We start from the raw sequence: 16,224 nt of genomic DNA, 5'->3' as shown, positions 1-16,224 counted from the left end.
GAGTAGTGCTTGCAAAGTTGACGGAGAAACGATAAGGCAAATCTGTAAACGAAGAGTGACCGATATTTCGCCATGAAGAACGGTCTCGTCACCGCTGCGGCGTCGAGGAGGGGTGGCGAATAAGGGCGCGCGTTGAAGCGTCGAGCGGAACTGATAAGCGCTTGATTGGCCGCTTCCCGGCAGCGGGTCATTTCTGCTCTGTATGAAGGTTGTCTGAAGCGGTTGATTGTACGTGCTACAGTCTCGCGGTGCTTGCAACATCGAACAGCGTTTAAATCAAGATCCGAAGTTCAAGGTCGTGGAAAACGAAGCGAGCCATAATGATTGGCACGGCCTATAGCTTCTACATTAGGTTTACGAAACTAAGCAAGGCATGAAAACGAGGTAGTCAAAGGACTGCGGTGCGTTGCACATTAAAGGAGAGTGAAAAAAAAACCCATGGTTAAGCAAATCACTTTGTCGCCAGTGTTCATAAAATTAGCGCACCAGTTTGAAAGTATTTGCTAGGGAGATTTAGAAATATATGATGCCCGAAGTTAGGAAACAAGATTCACCAAGCCTACAAATGAAAGCAAAAATTCTACTATGGACTTCGGGCTTTTCCGTGCGCTAATGCCTTTGGGTACCGTGTTTCTAAAACTCCCGTATGACTCCCAATGACAATGCCGGCGGTTATTTTGATCAGGTACATCACTGATTTCCCACGATCCAGTTAATCGCAGCTAAAATAGCCGCCATAAAATTTATCCCTTTGTAGATAATACCGGTTGCGACTTTGTGAAGAAATGCTCAGTGCAATGTTTAATGGGAGTGCATTGTGATAGCAAAAAGCGGGGAGCGTGCGTAAATAAATGGTAAACGAACACTGATTTTTATATTAAGCTAGATCCGTGGATGACTCTTCTCAAAGCGGACACTAGTAAGTTTTACTCTGGGCGAATGAGGTGGCACGAATAACTGCAAAACAATAGGCAATGACGCCACATTGAGACTTCTTGCACAAGCCTTTGATGGCCTCTTACATTTTGTCACTATGGGTTGACCATTACTTAAGGGGCCATGACACCACATTTCCAAGCTTGAATTATGCATTGTATGTTAAACTGTACGCGTGAAACAGCAAGGTGGTGAAGTTTGAGCGCACTCGGTGGGGTGCAAAATTTGTATTGGAATTTTTGTTCAGTTTTAGCACACAACAGTCTGGCAACAGTAAGTGGCGACAAAATGAATTATCTCGGTAAAATGCTTCTTAGAAGGCAAAGAACCTCGCATTCTGCCTGCAGGTCTGAACTGCGGAACATAGACAGTTACGCTTTGATAAAACACGGCTACTGATGATCAAGCCGATGAGACGCCGGTTCATCAGAACCGTATCATGCTTTTCGGATATTTTCTCTACCAATATGCGGTGTCTTCCGGTGCGCCTTTCGGTTCGCAAAATATTAACACAGACCCCGTTATTCCGGCGTGCTGGAACCTACACGATGTGCATGGTGTTGGAGCTTGCTTGGACCAAGATTGCTTGTCTAATAAATGAAACGAGATACATGGGCATAGACGTTGTGGAATTTCCCGTTCTTTTTCTATGATTAGACGTGCAAATATAATTATGCGACGTGAATTGCTGAGTTATTAAACCGCCATAAGTGATTTGGCACCTATCGGGGAAAATATCGGGTGTAGTGAATAACTTATGAATGGAGTGTTTGTGTTTCGGTACTGTGTACGTGCCCGTTATTCGTGATTGAAGAGGAATGCGTGAAACTTAAAATCTACCACGTGACGCAGTGAGCGCTCATCATCTATAGTGCCCACATTAGTGATATTGCCTTCGCCTAAGGTGCCTATGGCGGCACAGCTTTGGGTAGCGGTTAACCTTGTGACTGACGCCGGGACATAGGCGAGGAAAACGAGAGCGTGACGAGTGTTATTGTGATACCATGTGTAATGAAGTAGGCAGGATGTGGCACTAAAATGATGACGCCTTTAATTAAACATAGCACATTGCCAAGCACTCACAGATGAAAACAGGCGGGAATTGAGGTGGTCGTTGAGGACCAAAACGATTCGATAATGGCTCATCGACATTAAAAATAACATAAAATAAATAAATAAAAACCTTGTGGCAATGTCCGATAAGCCATACACAAAGATTTATGCGGTTGTAGGCTCACGGTTACAAGTAATAGCTTGCAATTCTTCACTGAAAATCACACCGCCTACAGCTGGCGCTTTACACAGGCCTCAATTTCGGACGATCAGCACTGCGACCTTACGACAGAATTTATTCAGGTATTCCTATGACACTAGCGAGAATTTCCGAACAGGCTTTCCTAATTTTTTTTAGTGAGGCGTCTGTATGGTGTGGTCCTCTAGCAAAGATACTTTCTGTCCTTTACATATCCCCACGAAAAGGAGCCCAAAAGAAGTCCGACGTTAAGCCTAGTTCGCAATTGGCGGCAGCTGAAAGCCGATGCACTGTCTTGCAGAAACTGAGATCTGCAAACACCGGACATAAAGTTCAAGACCTGAAGTAATCCGCAGGACCTTAATGTTTGTTATTCACCTAGCGCTCTGCTGTTAGAGAATTCTCTGAGAAATGCCTGACAATCTTTCGCCAAAAATCATTCAATACAATTAGAAATTTCTGTTTTGCATGCAGCTTCTAATGCGTGTTGGCGTCGCGGCAACAAGGAGTGTTATGAGTAATCAAGTAACCATTTCCGGATAAATTTGCACACGCTACTTCTAGCACATTGGGTGCAAGCTCTAAAACTTACAGGCATCTAGCAGCACCCAATTTGCGATGCGAAAGCGCTTTTCCAAGTTCCTTGCTCTGAAATTTTGATTAAGAGACGCGTGAAATTGACACGACTCAGCTTTTTTGTAGAAGACGTCCCACGGAGACAGCTTCTTCACAAACGCTGGCATCTGGTTTTTCAGCTACTAAAGCTAAGCCTTCTAGGTTTAATCACTTTCACCTCGGTCATAGTTTCCGCGGCTTCTCCATAAAGCAGTCGCTTCCATTTAGCGTCGTGTAGACGATTTATGGCTTGCTCGACTTCGGGAATTCCACATAGGGTGCACATCGGCTGCTGTCGACTTGTCTTCGCCGGCTGCTGCGGAAGTTTGACCAGGTGGGCCCTCTACCAGTTGGAATACGATGTACAGCGTTCAGCAATTGAAACGCTATAATCCAGGCCCCATGGCGGTTGGCGGTTCTTGTGCCTCTGGTGGGCGCAGGGGATGTCGAGCTGATGAATTGTGGGGCACGATGAAAGTGAGGACTTTTGTTGCGCATTATGAGTGAATTTCGCCGAACAGAGATCCCCGAGCCCTCACGAGTGGGACAAAAAGCGTCGGCGCCATGGGCGCAGATGGTCCCGTTTGAACTGCTGAGCACAACACGTGTCCAATTGCACATGATGGATCATTGAACCAAGCAATGCAACTTTGTTTTTTATAGTATACACTAGAAAGGCCCTATTGGGCTAAACGCTGCCGCAAATAGCCTGACTCTTGTAGGAGGCGATATGTACGTGACAGCTTGAGAACGGTTTGTATTCTTGAAAGGCACATAGATAGGAATAAAAGCAAACACCGCAATTATAAGCTTAATTTAATTAATAATTAAAATAAGCTTATAAATTAAATTTCATTATTAATTCAACCTAATTAACTGGGCGGTACGATGACTGCGAAGTGAGACCGCATTGTACCAATCTGCGGGAATGTGGTGCGCCTGCTCAGTTATTTTCGGCGTTTCTTCTCACTTTCGTTTCGAGCGAATAGCGAGTGATCTCATGCCATGTTTGTTGGTTGGTTTACGGGCATGGCATACTGCGAGGGAAGTTCTTGACGCGCACTATCGCTTTGTAGCGGTAGCCGCTTGTCACCGAGCCAAGACCAACGCGAAAGTCTATACTGGGCAGCGCAGACAGAACAGAGCCTCTTTTTAGCAGGCGAAGGCAGAAGGCGCTTCAGTACATTCGCACCCGGAGCACTAAAGAGGACCGGGTGTGATGTCAGGCGTTACTTTTAACTTAATGCGTTGTCCTTGATTGGTCCCCAACCCTATGGCGCATACTTTACTATTCCGCTTAAATGCGCGTTATTCATGAACACTATAGGCAATCTTCTTTTTGACACCTGAGCGTTTTAATGCAAATTATATAGATTGACTAATTGTGGTTGGCTGTTTAACTTGACCTATGTAAAAAGGTCCAGCGGTCAATGCGCAGAATAAACGAGAGGAAGGGAACCATAGGGACTCGATTTTTGGTAAACACGACCATATACCGGGTGTTCAAAATTATGCCTTACGGAATTTAAAAAAATTGCCTGTGGCAGGTAGCATAATTCTTATCGTTGAGCTTGATTACTCGAAGAGGCGGACATTAGTAGCGCGAGAAATCAAAACACATATTCAACTGATTAACTAATTAACTTCCTAATTACATTATGACACATATTGCAATTTGCGAATTGTAGCCGGTGAGTTTGGAAGATGCATCCATTTGAAATGAATTTCCCAGATGACACCAGTTTCAAGATAATATTTCCCAAAGTGTGGGACGAAATACATGGGCGTTCCAGTTACTTTTGTGCTTCAATGTATAAAACAGCAATTTGGTAAAAAAGTAAGTGGAACAACAGTACATTTTTCGGCAAATTTGATGGCGCATATCTCCAAACTGGTATCATTCTGGAAAATCATTCCAAGTGGATACGCCTGACAATCTCACCGGCTGCAAATCCCAAAGTGCAATATGTATCGTAAAGTAATTAATTAATGAAGAAGTTCATTAGTCATTTTTGTTAGTTTGTGTAATATGTATTTCGACTTCTCGTGTTACTAATGTCTACCTCATCGAATAACCCAGCTCAATAATAGGAATTATGCTACCTGCCACAGGCGATTTCTAAAAATTTAGTAAAACTTCAATATGAACACCCTGTATACATATAACCAACAGGCAATGAAGCCAGAAAAAGCATAGAGGTAATTAGCTGCGGTTGAAATGAAATGTAGAAAATAAGGATGAGAGTGGAAAACGAAACTGGAGGAAAAGATAAGAAACACTTTATAATGCATCTAATGTCTCTCAATATTCAATTCTGTTTTATGTTAGGAGACTTGGTTGCTTTTTAAATTTCGTAGTCTGTGTTATTTGGGATCAAGGACACCACTTTTCTTTTTAGATCGTGCGTGCGCAACCCAGAAGTATCAATGGAAACCAGAAGTTATCAATGAAAAACAACAAAAGCACAGCGCATCACGGTGACGTAAGTAGTAGGCGGAGCGTTAAGGAAAACGCTCGCCCCATCGCCGCCTTTGTCGTCTGCAGTGTGGAAAGGCAGGAGCAACGCAGGAGACCTGTGTGGGTTTTTACAACTCGACTCTAAGCAACGTATTAAGTGATCTTTGCTGCATATATCCGGCTGGTCCTACCATTTAAAATCGTTAAGTTTAGAAGTTTGTCTAATAGCGTTTTGAGGTTTCTGTGTATTGATCAGTGTGTGGGTCGCTGATGTTTCCTGCTTTTCTGCGTGCCGACTCGTCGTACTTGGCCCACGTAAGTACATTTCCATGAAGCTGAACACGTGATAGTCGTCGATTTAACGATGAGTACATCTGCCAACATTTCGCATTATATAATAAAAATGCCAGTTATTAAGGGCTTGTTTACAAATATATGCGCGAATTTACTACTGTTTTTTAGTTGTGCCATGCTTAACGCGAAATTTCAAAATAATGCAGACATAATCTCCGACCGCCAGCTACACCACATTACCACGCCGAATTTTGGCCATGTTTCATGACTATCCTTAATATATATTTCCGCTTGTCAGTGCCACAGATCAGTTTAGGTGCGTCTAGATTTATTATATATACAGTCAGGACTGCGAATTCACAGGCGGTTCTGTAAGGAAGGGGCGAAAAAATGAATGGCAAATAATGAATCAATACCACCCCTACAAGATTTCCATCCTCTTCTGTGAAAAAATATTCTGCTCTGTAAACGCACCTAGAGTTACTCCATATTGTGCCTGGAGCAGAATATTTTCAACAGAAGAGGATGGAAAATTTGGCGCGTTGGCATTGGTTCATTATTTGCCATGATTTTTTTCACCGCTTCCTTACAGAACAGTCTGTGAATCGGCAGTTCTGAATGTATTTGTCCGCCACATTTTTACCCATGAGGATTTTGAGAAAGTTATGTTCAACAGCAATGCTCACCAGAAAAATTTTCCTGCCACCAACAATTGCATAGGATAATACACTGATACACATGGTAACATTTCTTTCGACGTACGTCGTGGTTTCGCATGGTTAGAGCTTAGGGAACTGTGATAACCACGCTAAGAAGCAGAAGTATGGCCTTCAACTGTCGCCTTGTGCGAGCTGTTCTGCTTTGCATTGCATCGCCTTCACGAGTGGAAGGCGACGCGACAATCTAACGAGTGGCTCTGACAAGGGGCTTCATGCGGCCTACCCTGGCATCCGTGATGTTCTCCCCTGCTGCGATTAACTACTGCAGAATGTCCATAGCAATACTCGCAATTTTATTGCGATAGCAATTATATGGACACTCAAAAGCAGATTTCTGCCGTCGGCGTCGCCGTCGCCGTGAGGTTCAGTATGACGTCAATGGAGATGAAATCGTCGCCGCGCGTCGAACGCTGTATTTGCGACTGAAAGGGCGCGAGGGACGCGCGCTTAAACGGGGAGTGAACGCACGGCGGAGAACAAACGCGCGTTCTGCTCTGAGCTCCCTATTAAGGGCTGCAGAAGTAGGCGTCTCTTTCCTCCTCTACAATCACCATATATGTAGAGCAAACGTGCCTTCTTCCGACGCTACCGACTGGGACGAGCGACGTCCCCGGCCTGCAGCTCCTGCGGGGAGCCGGAGACGATCGAACATCTCCTGCTGGCCTGCCCGGCGTACCTCCAGCAGCGGGGCCCACTCCTGCAGGAGTTCCGCCGCCTGGGCCTCCCCTCTGGCAAGGAGGAAGATCTCCTCTTCCCCGGCCGACACCACCTTTCTGCACTTCGAGGCGTCGTGGAGTTCCTTGACTCGTCAGGGCTCTCCGCACGCCTCTAGGACATTTCTACAAGCGGGAAGGCCTCACGGCCTCCCACCCCACCCCGGGCCTGACCAGCCTGGCACAACACCCCTGCAGACTCTGCAGCACACCAAGGCCTTCCATCTCGGCCTGATACGTGCCGCCTATGCCTGCCGGTTTTGCTTCGCCCAGCCATGGCGACTCCACTCTATCCCTTCTTTCGCTCCCACTTACCCCTCCCCGTTGGCGCTGAGCCGTGCTCCCTCAAGGGCTGCAGAAGATAGCGCCAACCTTTCCCTTTCCCTCAAGAACCACTTATCACGCACGAAAGGCCGTGGGCGGGAGGGGGAGGGAAGGGAGGCGACGTTTAGCTGCGGCACCAAGTGCCTATTTATATCAGAGGCTCCGGCAACAGTCACCAACGCCGCACGCATTTTGAGCGAACGCGGGCAAAACGCCGACGGCGTCGACAACAGTTCTGCGTGTTGCCGGTGCTGCTGCATGTCCAAGTTTATACAGCTGATAAAGCTGCTATCATTACTCCGTATAGCTCTCTTCAAATTTGCTATCGCAATTGATGCTTCACCTTTCAGGCGAAACTGCGACAACTTTTTTCATGTCTTCGGTGATCATTGACTGACAGGTCAGCAGCACTATCTTGAAGGGCGCTCAACTCTGCGTAGGATTCGAGGGAGAACCAGTGCTGAGTTTCATCTCTCACAATCAGCCCTAAAACATGACTTGTGTTGGTGCTCGTCATGTCCGCGTGCTTTTGTGTGGTTTCTGCTTGTTTGCATAGTTAATCATGTTTGAGTGACAGGCATTTGCACAAACTCACGTACGTGGCGTTTTTTTTTTTTGCGACCTATAGCCTAAAAGCGCTTTAGGTACCTGACGTACGACAAATATACTGTTTTTCTCTGTTGCGCTCGCAACACTTACCTATCGGCTCCCTTGTATTTGCACCTAAAGGGGTGCGTCCATAGTGTGCTTTGAACCCTTTACACGACAGTATAGGTAAGCTACATATTTGCAAACGAACGGCCATTGTACATGTAAATAGACTAGACGACTTCGACTTTGCAGAGACATCGTTGTTCGCCGCTTTGCTAATACTTTTTGCGCACAAATACAGGAGAATAAAGATCTACTAGGGACTCGAGTTTTTATGAACATCAAACACACAGAGAAATATACCAGAAATATCATAGGCGAAGTGGGTTATGTTCAATTGAAATGCAGAAATATGTTAAGGTGAATAGAAATTAATGTGGATGAACATATAACGCCGAAAGTGGGAGCCGAACCAATATGCGTGTGGTGATTTGCTATTTAAGCTACCGCAGTGGTCCTTCTCCCCTGCACATTCATGGATATATATTCTGTATGTGTAAATGATTAGCTCTGGAAGTGTTCACCAGCGCTGCTCACAGCCATGCGGGTGCCTCAGCCATGAACGTCGCTGGCTAGCACACACAGGACTTCCTACATTTGTTGTACACAAGTATTCCGGCGACATTGCTTTTGCTTTCGGAGCAACGTGTGTAGTTTGAAGCCGATCGGAGATGGGGAGTGATCTAAATTCTGAAACACACAAACTGAATCACTATTCCGGGCTGTACGTCTCAGCAAGGGAGTTAGAGGAACAATTAACTAGCAGTAAGAAATACTGCTAGTTTAGGAAATTGCCCATTAGAAAATTTGCAGGGGGGGAATTTGGAATCAGCTAGCTCAAGACAGGGGTAATTGGAGATCGCTGGGAGAGGCCTTCGTCCTGCAGTGGGCGTAAAAATAGCCGGTGATCATAATGAAGAAATAACGCGTGATGAACCGGTGCGCATCCTAATCATTTGCATGATAAACTTGGATTGCATCAGCGACTCATCCCTTACATACCATCGCATAATGATCTCCATAAATTTTGATTTTAACGTCAACGCTGGAAAAGCAGGAAGAGCAGCTAAAAGACAAAACTCGTCGTCCACCTTTCTGGCCAACCAGAAGCCGAGGAACTCTCCCGGCCCGACGCGCGCGCTGCCTTTCTTGATGCATGAGGCCTCAAACTCCTCCCGCTGGTCAGCCATTTTGTTGTATACTTTCCCGAGCATCGCGTGCTGCCCCTGTCGTCTGCTACGCCGCAGGGTCCGATGCCACCGAGGCGGCGTGTGCTCCATATAGTTCCGTTCTGTAAGCGTGGGCGTTGCGTTAGAAGGCTGCGGTTGACTTATGTCTTGTTTTTTTTTCTTTAGCACGATCTCTGCTGGCTGGCGGCATTATTGAATTTCGCGTCACGTCCGCTCGGCTCGCCGTATTATCACGCGCAAGCCCCCCATCGGAGGCCTCCGGCATTCGCCCCTGCTGCTGCTGCTGCGGCTGCTGTACGTCGTCTGTTCCAAAGAATTTCAGCTTCTGCGTCTATACGTGTGTGTATTTTGCACTCTGCGTCTACACGTTTTGTGTATTTTGCAGTTTAAGTTCAAGATTACGTTTTCTTTTATTTTTAATCATAATGGCCATAACATAGCCAGGCTGTTTTGCCACCCTCTTTCGAAACACGTCTCATTTTTCGTTTTTTATATTTTTTGCGCTGTTGTGCTCGTTTTCTTGTTTTGTTTTAGTGCTTCTATGTGCTCCGCTTTAAACTTCCTAACGGGTACTTTTAGCGTGAACTGCTTAACGAACCCTGACCAACCAGGTTGGAAGGCCCTCGGTAACTTAAAAAAGTTTTCTCTATTTCGTCGTTCCAAGTCTCACGATGCCAAGTTTTGTGTCTGCCAAGACACGGGCGAACGAGGTCTGCTGCGCAGTTTATTCTCCCTGTGTTTATCTCCGCCGCGTTGTCGTTGAGAAGGTATAGGTTTGTCGAGTGTCTTGTCTTTCTTTGGATTTGTTTCTTTCCAAGGCTCAAAGCATAGGTATCTGGCGTAAAAAAAGAAACCTGCTTATTTGTGCACCCTCGCTTTTATTATTGAATGCCGGTAAACCTGCCATGAACGTGGCTATTACGATGCTCTGTGTGTATAAAAGCGCTTTTGCAAGCACAAAATTTTGTAAATATTCTATCAACCGCTCTAGGACAGGGCGGGTGCCCGCCTTTGTTTGTAACGGCTGCCTTCCAAGCAATGAGTATTGCGTTTTGCCTATAGATATTTACAAATAAGTTCTGTCCACTCCATGAATTGTAAGCATCTTCACAACTTTTTCTTCTTTTTTTTCTTCTGCTCACTTTACACGCAAAAATATCTTGAAGCTGTGGCGGCTTTCTCTGCTATTTGCTTAGTCACATTTCCAGATTTCCTCCGAAGATGGTTGAAGTTGTATTGGCGGGGCGCTTGTTTATAATTTTCCTTCACGCGTTGTTCTAACAGTCGCATTTTGTTTGAGAATGTTCTTGCCTTTTATTTCGCCGCGAGGCTTAACTTAATGTTCACGCTCACATACGCAAACCGCCTAGGTATGTTTATTCATGCGTTGGAAGGAAAAAAAAAACATTTAACCATGGTTAGTTACACGCGACAACTCAGGCAAGTGTAGTTGACTGCTCATCCATTGCTGCTCCAAAATTAATTAATTTTCTTACTCCTCGGACGAACGTTCAATTTGTCATACGGTGCTTTGTTCTTGTCTACCTTTTGGGGAAGACAAATAAAAGTTATGTTTAAGTAGAAATCATTCTGCGACAAATCAAACAGCTTAGTACTTGGGAGTGTTTTGGTGCTTTGGATGCGAGATTTATTCCACTTTGATCCCTGCGATGCATTTCTTACAGCCACAGCCGAGGCATTCATTTAATATCTGTTTGTCGCTTATATATATATTCATCAGCTTGAATATGCGGCTGGTATTTTTCACAAATTTCTATCACACAGCACTGCGTTTCATATGAAAATTTGTGATGTAATTCATGTAACCCTATAGACAATGACAATAAGAAGGAAGGATGCACAGGTAGCAAAGCAGAGTAAGTAAAAAAAAAACCTGCACATAACCTAGCTGTCTGAAGCTTCCTTGAAGTTTTGCTTAGACACAAACACCCAATTGGGGTTCTCACTGAAAAAGAGAAAAATAAAAGAATGAGAAAGAGAAAAGAAAAGAATGACAGGCAGATAGAGCTGAAATCAATGTTGTAGCAGCACCTAGTAGCAGGTGTTCAATTTTCGGGGAAAAGTCTTGGCTTCTTTTTCCATCACTCCCCAACATCTTCACCGTTCCCAGCTCCCAGGTACCTCAACGGCACGCGCACAACAACCTTTGCTCCGTTCCGCCTTGTTAGAATGTCTCGCCACATTTTCCTTTTTCAACTACATTCAGAAGTTGAAAGGAAAGAAAGAACGCACAAATCCCAAGAGAAGAGCCCCTGAAGCAAATTTGTTTCCACGGTCCCCCGACAAAGCTCCCGTTTTCTCAGCACGTTAAACGAACCGTACACGGAGCGTGTTCGCCTTATACACGGAACGAAAAGGCAACGAAAAAAAAAAAGAGAACAAAGAGAAAAACACTGGAAATAACTACGGCTTAAAGTACACCAACATTTAGCCGTTCCGCGTTGTGAGCGTGAGCGCTCCCTCGGTGCACTAAGCGCAGCGCCCGTCTTGGTCTAGTTAAAAAGTCTCGGAGCGGCGCACGAAGCCGATCCAATCCAATCTAGTCAGTAGGAGCGGCGCGGGTACTGGGTACTAACACGGGCGCCGCCGCCGTACGCAGTCTGCGCGCAGCTTTTAGCGACGCTCAAAGCAGGCGCGTTTCGCAAGCACGTTCCGTTCCCTAGAGGAACGACCGCCTTCGTTTATTTATTACGCAGTCGTCAGCATACGACGCTCGCGACGCCGCTTTTTATACCGGGGGGCCCATTTTCGGCGGCAGCTTCGCGCGTCGAGACGTGCACGCGGTTTAACGCTTCCTGCCGCTAGAGTGCGCGGGAGTCAGCCTTCGTTTGGCCAAAACGGCCGGGCGAGACGCACGTCTCGCGTTCTTATAGGGCTCGCCCTGAGATTGCGCTCAATTATCGCTCCTTCTGTGTTGTTTATCTTTATTTTTTTCCCGCTGCGGCGGATCCAATTAGGGAGTTTCGTGCTCGAGCGTAACTTCACAGCGCACTCTGTATACGGTATGGGAGGTAAAGTTAAGCCCTTCGTGAGGAACTCGGTTTCGAAACCGTGTTGGCTTCGACTTATACGTGGTCTCTTAGTCACAGCTTTGTTGAATGTTCTTTTTTTTTTCTGGGGGGGGGGGGGGCGGTTCATTTCCTTCGCAAACTAGCCATATATACCACTTTGTGTTTCCAACATTGCCAGCTCAACGTCTAAGACCCCCGGGGCAAAGAAAAGAAACAAATAAAATAGAGAATGCCAGCACCACTGGTTATCAAAGAGAGTGCCTGGTGAGTTATAAGATAATACTTGTAGAACAAGTCCTGGTACCGGGGAAAAAAGATGGCGGTGTCGGGTGAGACACGTGGCTGCGTTGTGTTGTTGCCAATGGAGCGCTGAGCGGCGTTCGTTGCGTTTTTTAGATGCGAAGCAGCTTATGCCGGGAGCTCTGTCCGTCGCTTCCTCGGCGTCCCACAGCGCATGCGCGTCCCCTCCCCCTCTCGCTCCTCTCCTACGCTCCCCCTTTCTCTCCTCTAGGAATCCGGAGCGGCGCGCGCGACAGGTGGTGCGACAGCTGCATACTCCGCTGGGGGCGCCACGGTAGTTCCGCGGTATGAATATGACGGAGCGCGCGCGCCTCATTATCTCTCCTGTGCAGCGCCGCGATGAGCGCTCGGGCCGCTGCCGCGCAACCATCTCCCGCTCAAGCTAACCATCTCCCCGCTGTTTCGCATCCACACATGGTTCCCTTTAGCAGGAGATGGAGTAATTTTTTTGTAATCGTTCAGGTTGTGCTTCTTGCGCGAAACTGAGCAAGATAATTAAGCAGACGCGTACGCGTGCAGGCCTATTTGCTTCACTCGATGCTGGGTGCGCTAAGGACGATGACACATGACGAATAAGTTGCACAGCTTGTGCCGGACGAGCAATCGATTTTTATTGGCGTGTTTAAGGCGTCGAATTTCCCCCAGAAATTGATAGACAGCACTTTGGCCCTTGTCTCTATGGTAGCTACAAGCATGGCGGTAAGGCCAGCATTGACAATGATTGTTGGTAAGCGGATTTGCCTTACCTTAGAGTTTCTGGCTTCATAGGGCCTGGCGACTTTGCAAGCTGATGATTTTCAACAAGACATTTCGTTATAAATACACGAATTCAGAATAAGTATGCATGAGTGCAGAGTCTTGATATATGCGTTTAGAAAATGCAATATAAAATAATATTTTTTCAGAATTTAGGTCAATCAAGGCAGCCAAAGTGTAGTAAAGAAAGCCGCAAGCATGAACATCACACAAATACATGTGTACTAACCATCGCTTCCATAGTGACTGAACGTTTGCACTTTCAGAGTACCCTTCGAAGTTTTCGCAAGAAATTTACGGGTTGCTTGACTTGTCGCACACACCAGGTATCCATCGACGAGTGTCTCTAACCATTTCAGATGTGACATTTGAGGCAATTTTAACGCCAATGTATTAGCATTGACGGATAATAAGCGCTCTCCATGATTTTCAAGAAGTCGTTGAAAAGGTATTTGTTTTATTTTAAATAACGTATGACGATGTGCGCCAACATTCGCTAAAAGATTTCACCGCGCATGTTGTGTTTTGCAGCACTAAAGCATATGCGCTTAGTACGTTAAGAATCAGTGCGATCGAGCTAGTCTCCACGATTCCAAGGTTACTGGCGACAGGAAGTTGACGTGGGCACAGGAGGAAAAAAATAAACAGGATTGACGGATGAACTGATTTTAATGCAAGAAAGCAGTTCTACACTCATACAAACACAAGTATACATACAAACACACGTATACATACATACATACATACATACATACATACATACATACATACATACATACATACATACATACATACATACATACATACATACACCGTAATGAAGAGTCTAGGGACCGCCACACCTGATTTATTCTGATAGCTTTATTTTCGTCTGCCATTTCTTGTGCTGCCCTGTTCATTCATGGAGTCGCGGCGGAAACGTCACGCTCCATTTTCGGGGCGACTTCGTGACCGCTCTGGCCGCTCAAGATAACTCGAGCAGGCGCCACTAGCTGTCTCGATACGGTTGCGGTTCTCGGAGACGGTTATCTGATCGCAGTTGGGAAAGTGCGGCACGGAATGACGGACATAGACCGAACCGCTACCGCCGGAACTGACATGCCATGCAAACATCGAAACCGTCTGCGAGGCTGTTGGGTTCGTCTTCGGAGCGTTCCCGATTAACGTACCAAGGCTCGCCGATGCGTTGTAATTGTCTGAGCTCGATGAAACGCCCCGTGCTGCCAAGCCTTTTGAGCACGAAGGTGAAACAAATTACGGTTTCTAATCAGAAAGCTGTGACATCATTCGGAGACGACGAGCCCCCTATGACCTGTGGGGAAGGCGGAGGTGCGAGCTTTTCTGGGCTGGAAATAGAGGGCAGCGCGTCTTGGGCCGCTTGGGCAGGTCTTTCATAATAATGACTACAGCCGTGTTGTGATACTTGGCGAGATGCGGCTCGGTGTGGCAATAACAACAGCCGCGCGTCAGCAATTGACTGCATCGAAATCCGGAGGTGTGGCGTTGACGTTTCAGGATCTTTCTCGGATATTTCCATCTGTAGAGCGTCAAGCACAAGATAAACGGGAGCCTTCATGTATACTCAAGCGATGATTAGCATGAAGGCCAAGTCAAGCAATGGTGTGTTTGAGAGGGGGTCTCGGGCTGAAGTGGTGAAAAAGGTGTAGGGTCGGATACCGACCGACCGAAATATTCTTCAACCGCTGTGGTAAAAATCGGTTGGGTTGCTAAGCACGAGGTCGCGGGATCAAATCCCGTTCACGGCGGGCGCCTTTAGATGAGGTCAAAATGGGAAAACACCCGTGTACTTCAATTTAGGTGCGCGTTAAAGAACCCCAGGTGGTCCAAATTATTCCGGAGTCACCCACTACGGCGTGCCTCATAATCCGATCGTGGCTTTGGCACGTAAAACTCCATAATTTGATTTTTTTAATTGGGTGTAGGCTGTACGGAGAACGCAGCTGAAGTAGTAGGGTGCGTGAAACGTCTTGTGTGTGCTGGAGGCTGTGCATGGGCACTGGTGTACAAAAATGGACGTAACGAAATATGCAAGTTGCATTTATTCGGACATTAGAAAGGCTGCACGCCTAACTCATGACACAGCTAGTGGGGGTCCTACAGTGAAATCTTGAAATTGTGCTCTCTCCATAGTTGAAGTAGGGCCCGCCGTGGTCAAAGGTGGTGTGCGCGAAATGGCAGCCTTTTGCCTTGCTGCATGAGACTATTCACGTCGTTTCTGGATCCTGCGAATCGGACATGGAGGTGGCATGGCAGAGCAACCGTCAAATTTCTACAACATATTGCACACTTGTAGGTCTTATAAATCCTGATGTGCACAGGTTTAGGCTTGATGGATTATACCTACTATGGCTGAGGTGAGCTCTCTCAAACGCGACCAATCCTGCTCGAATCGACAAATGTACTGCCGGATTATGCATTTCAGAACACCAAGTGAGATGGCTAAATTTATATGCGATTGCGTTACGCGTGGCGAAACAGCGGTGGCATCTGTGCAAGTGAAACATATACTTAGCGGCAACCAGTGTTGTACGGAACGGCGTTCCTGGTACTAGTTCCCTTTGGGAGGAACGGGGGAACGCCACCGTTCCATTGTGGGTCGATGGAACTGTAACGGTAACTCGTTAGGTTTACGAAGGAACGGCAGAGGGAGCGGCGTTCCTTCTGTAAACGTTCCACGGCATTCAACCGTCGCACACACGCACGTATGACGCTCGTGCCGCTTGGAAGAGTCCCTCGTCGTCATTCCGACGCCACCAGTCCCGTTCGTCTCCAGCTCGTCGTCTATCGTCCCTATCACCGCAGACACGTCGCGCACCGTCCCCGATGCAGCCCCGACGCCCGTCTCCGGAAAACTAGGCGATGCACGCAGCACATCATGCAGGGCGGATGGGCGACCGCGTGATGCGCAAACTGCTGCCGCTTGCCTGTCACGTGACTATGGTGCATTTTAACCCCGAGTTCTC

At 46.7% G+C, this 16,224-nt stretch overlaps 1 protein-coding gene across 2 annotated transcripts in view; it reads left to right on the top strand.

The window, feature by feature from the left end:
* Nucleotides 1–5,190: 5,190 nt before the first annotated feature.
* Nucleotides 5,191–16,224, top strand: part of LOC125940167 (uncharacterized) — a 69,869-nt gene continuing 58,835 nt past the window's right edge. Inside the window, exon 1 of one of the 2 annotated variants that reach the window (XM_049655935.1) lies at nt 5,191–5,576. The gene's annotated coding sequence lies outside the window, so the exon portion shown is untranslated. Of the gene's footprint in view, nt 5,577–9,303; nt 9,492–16,224 lie in introns of those variants that run through there. The other variant, XM_049655936.1, reaches the window with a different exon arrangement.

This window comes from Dermacentor silvarum, chromosome 9, assembly GCF_013339745.2.
Source record: "Dermacentor silvarum isolate Dsil-2018 chromosome 9, BIME_Dsil_1.4, whole genome shotgun sequence".
Classification (NCBI taxonomy): domain Eukaryota; kingdom Metazoa; phylum Arthropoda; class Arachnida; order Ixodida; family Ixodidae; genus Dermacentor; species Dermacentor silvarum.
The sequence above is the reverse complement of the archived record's forward strand: the minus strand, read 5'-3'. Positions and strand labels throughout refer to the sequence as shown.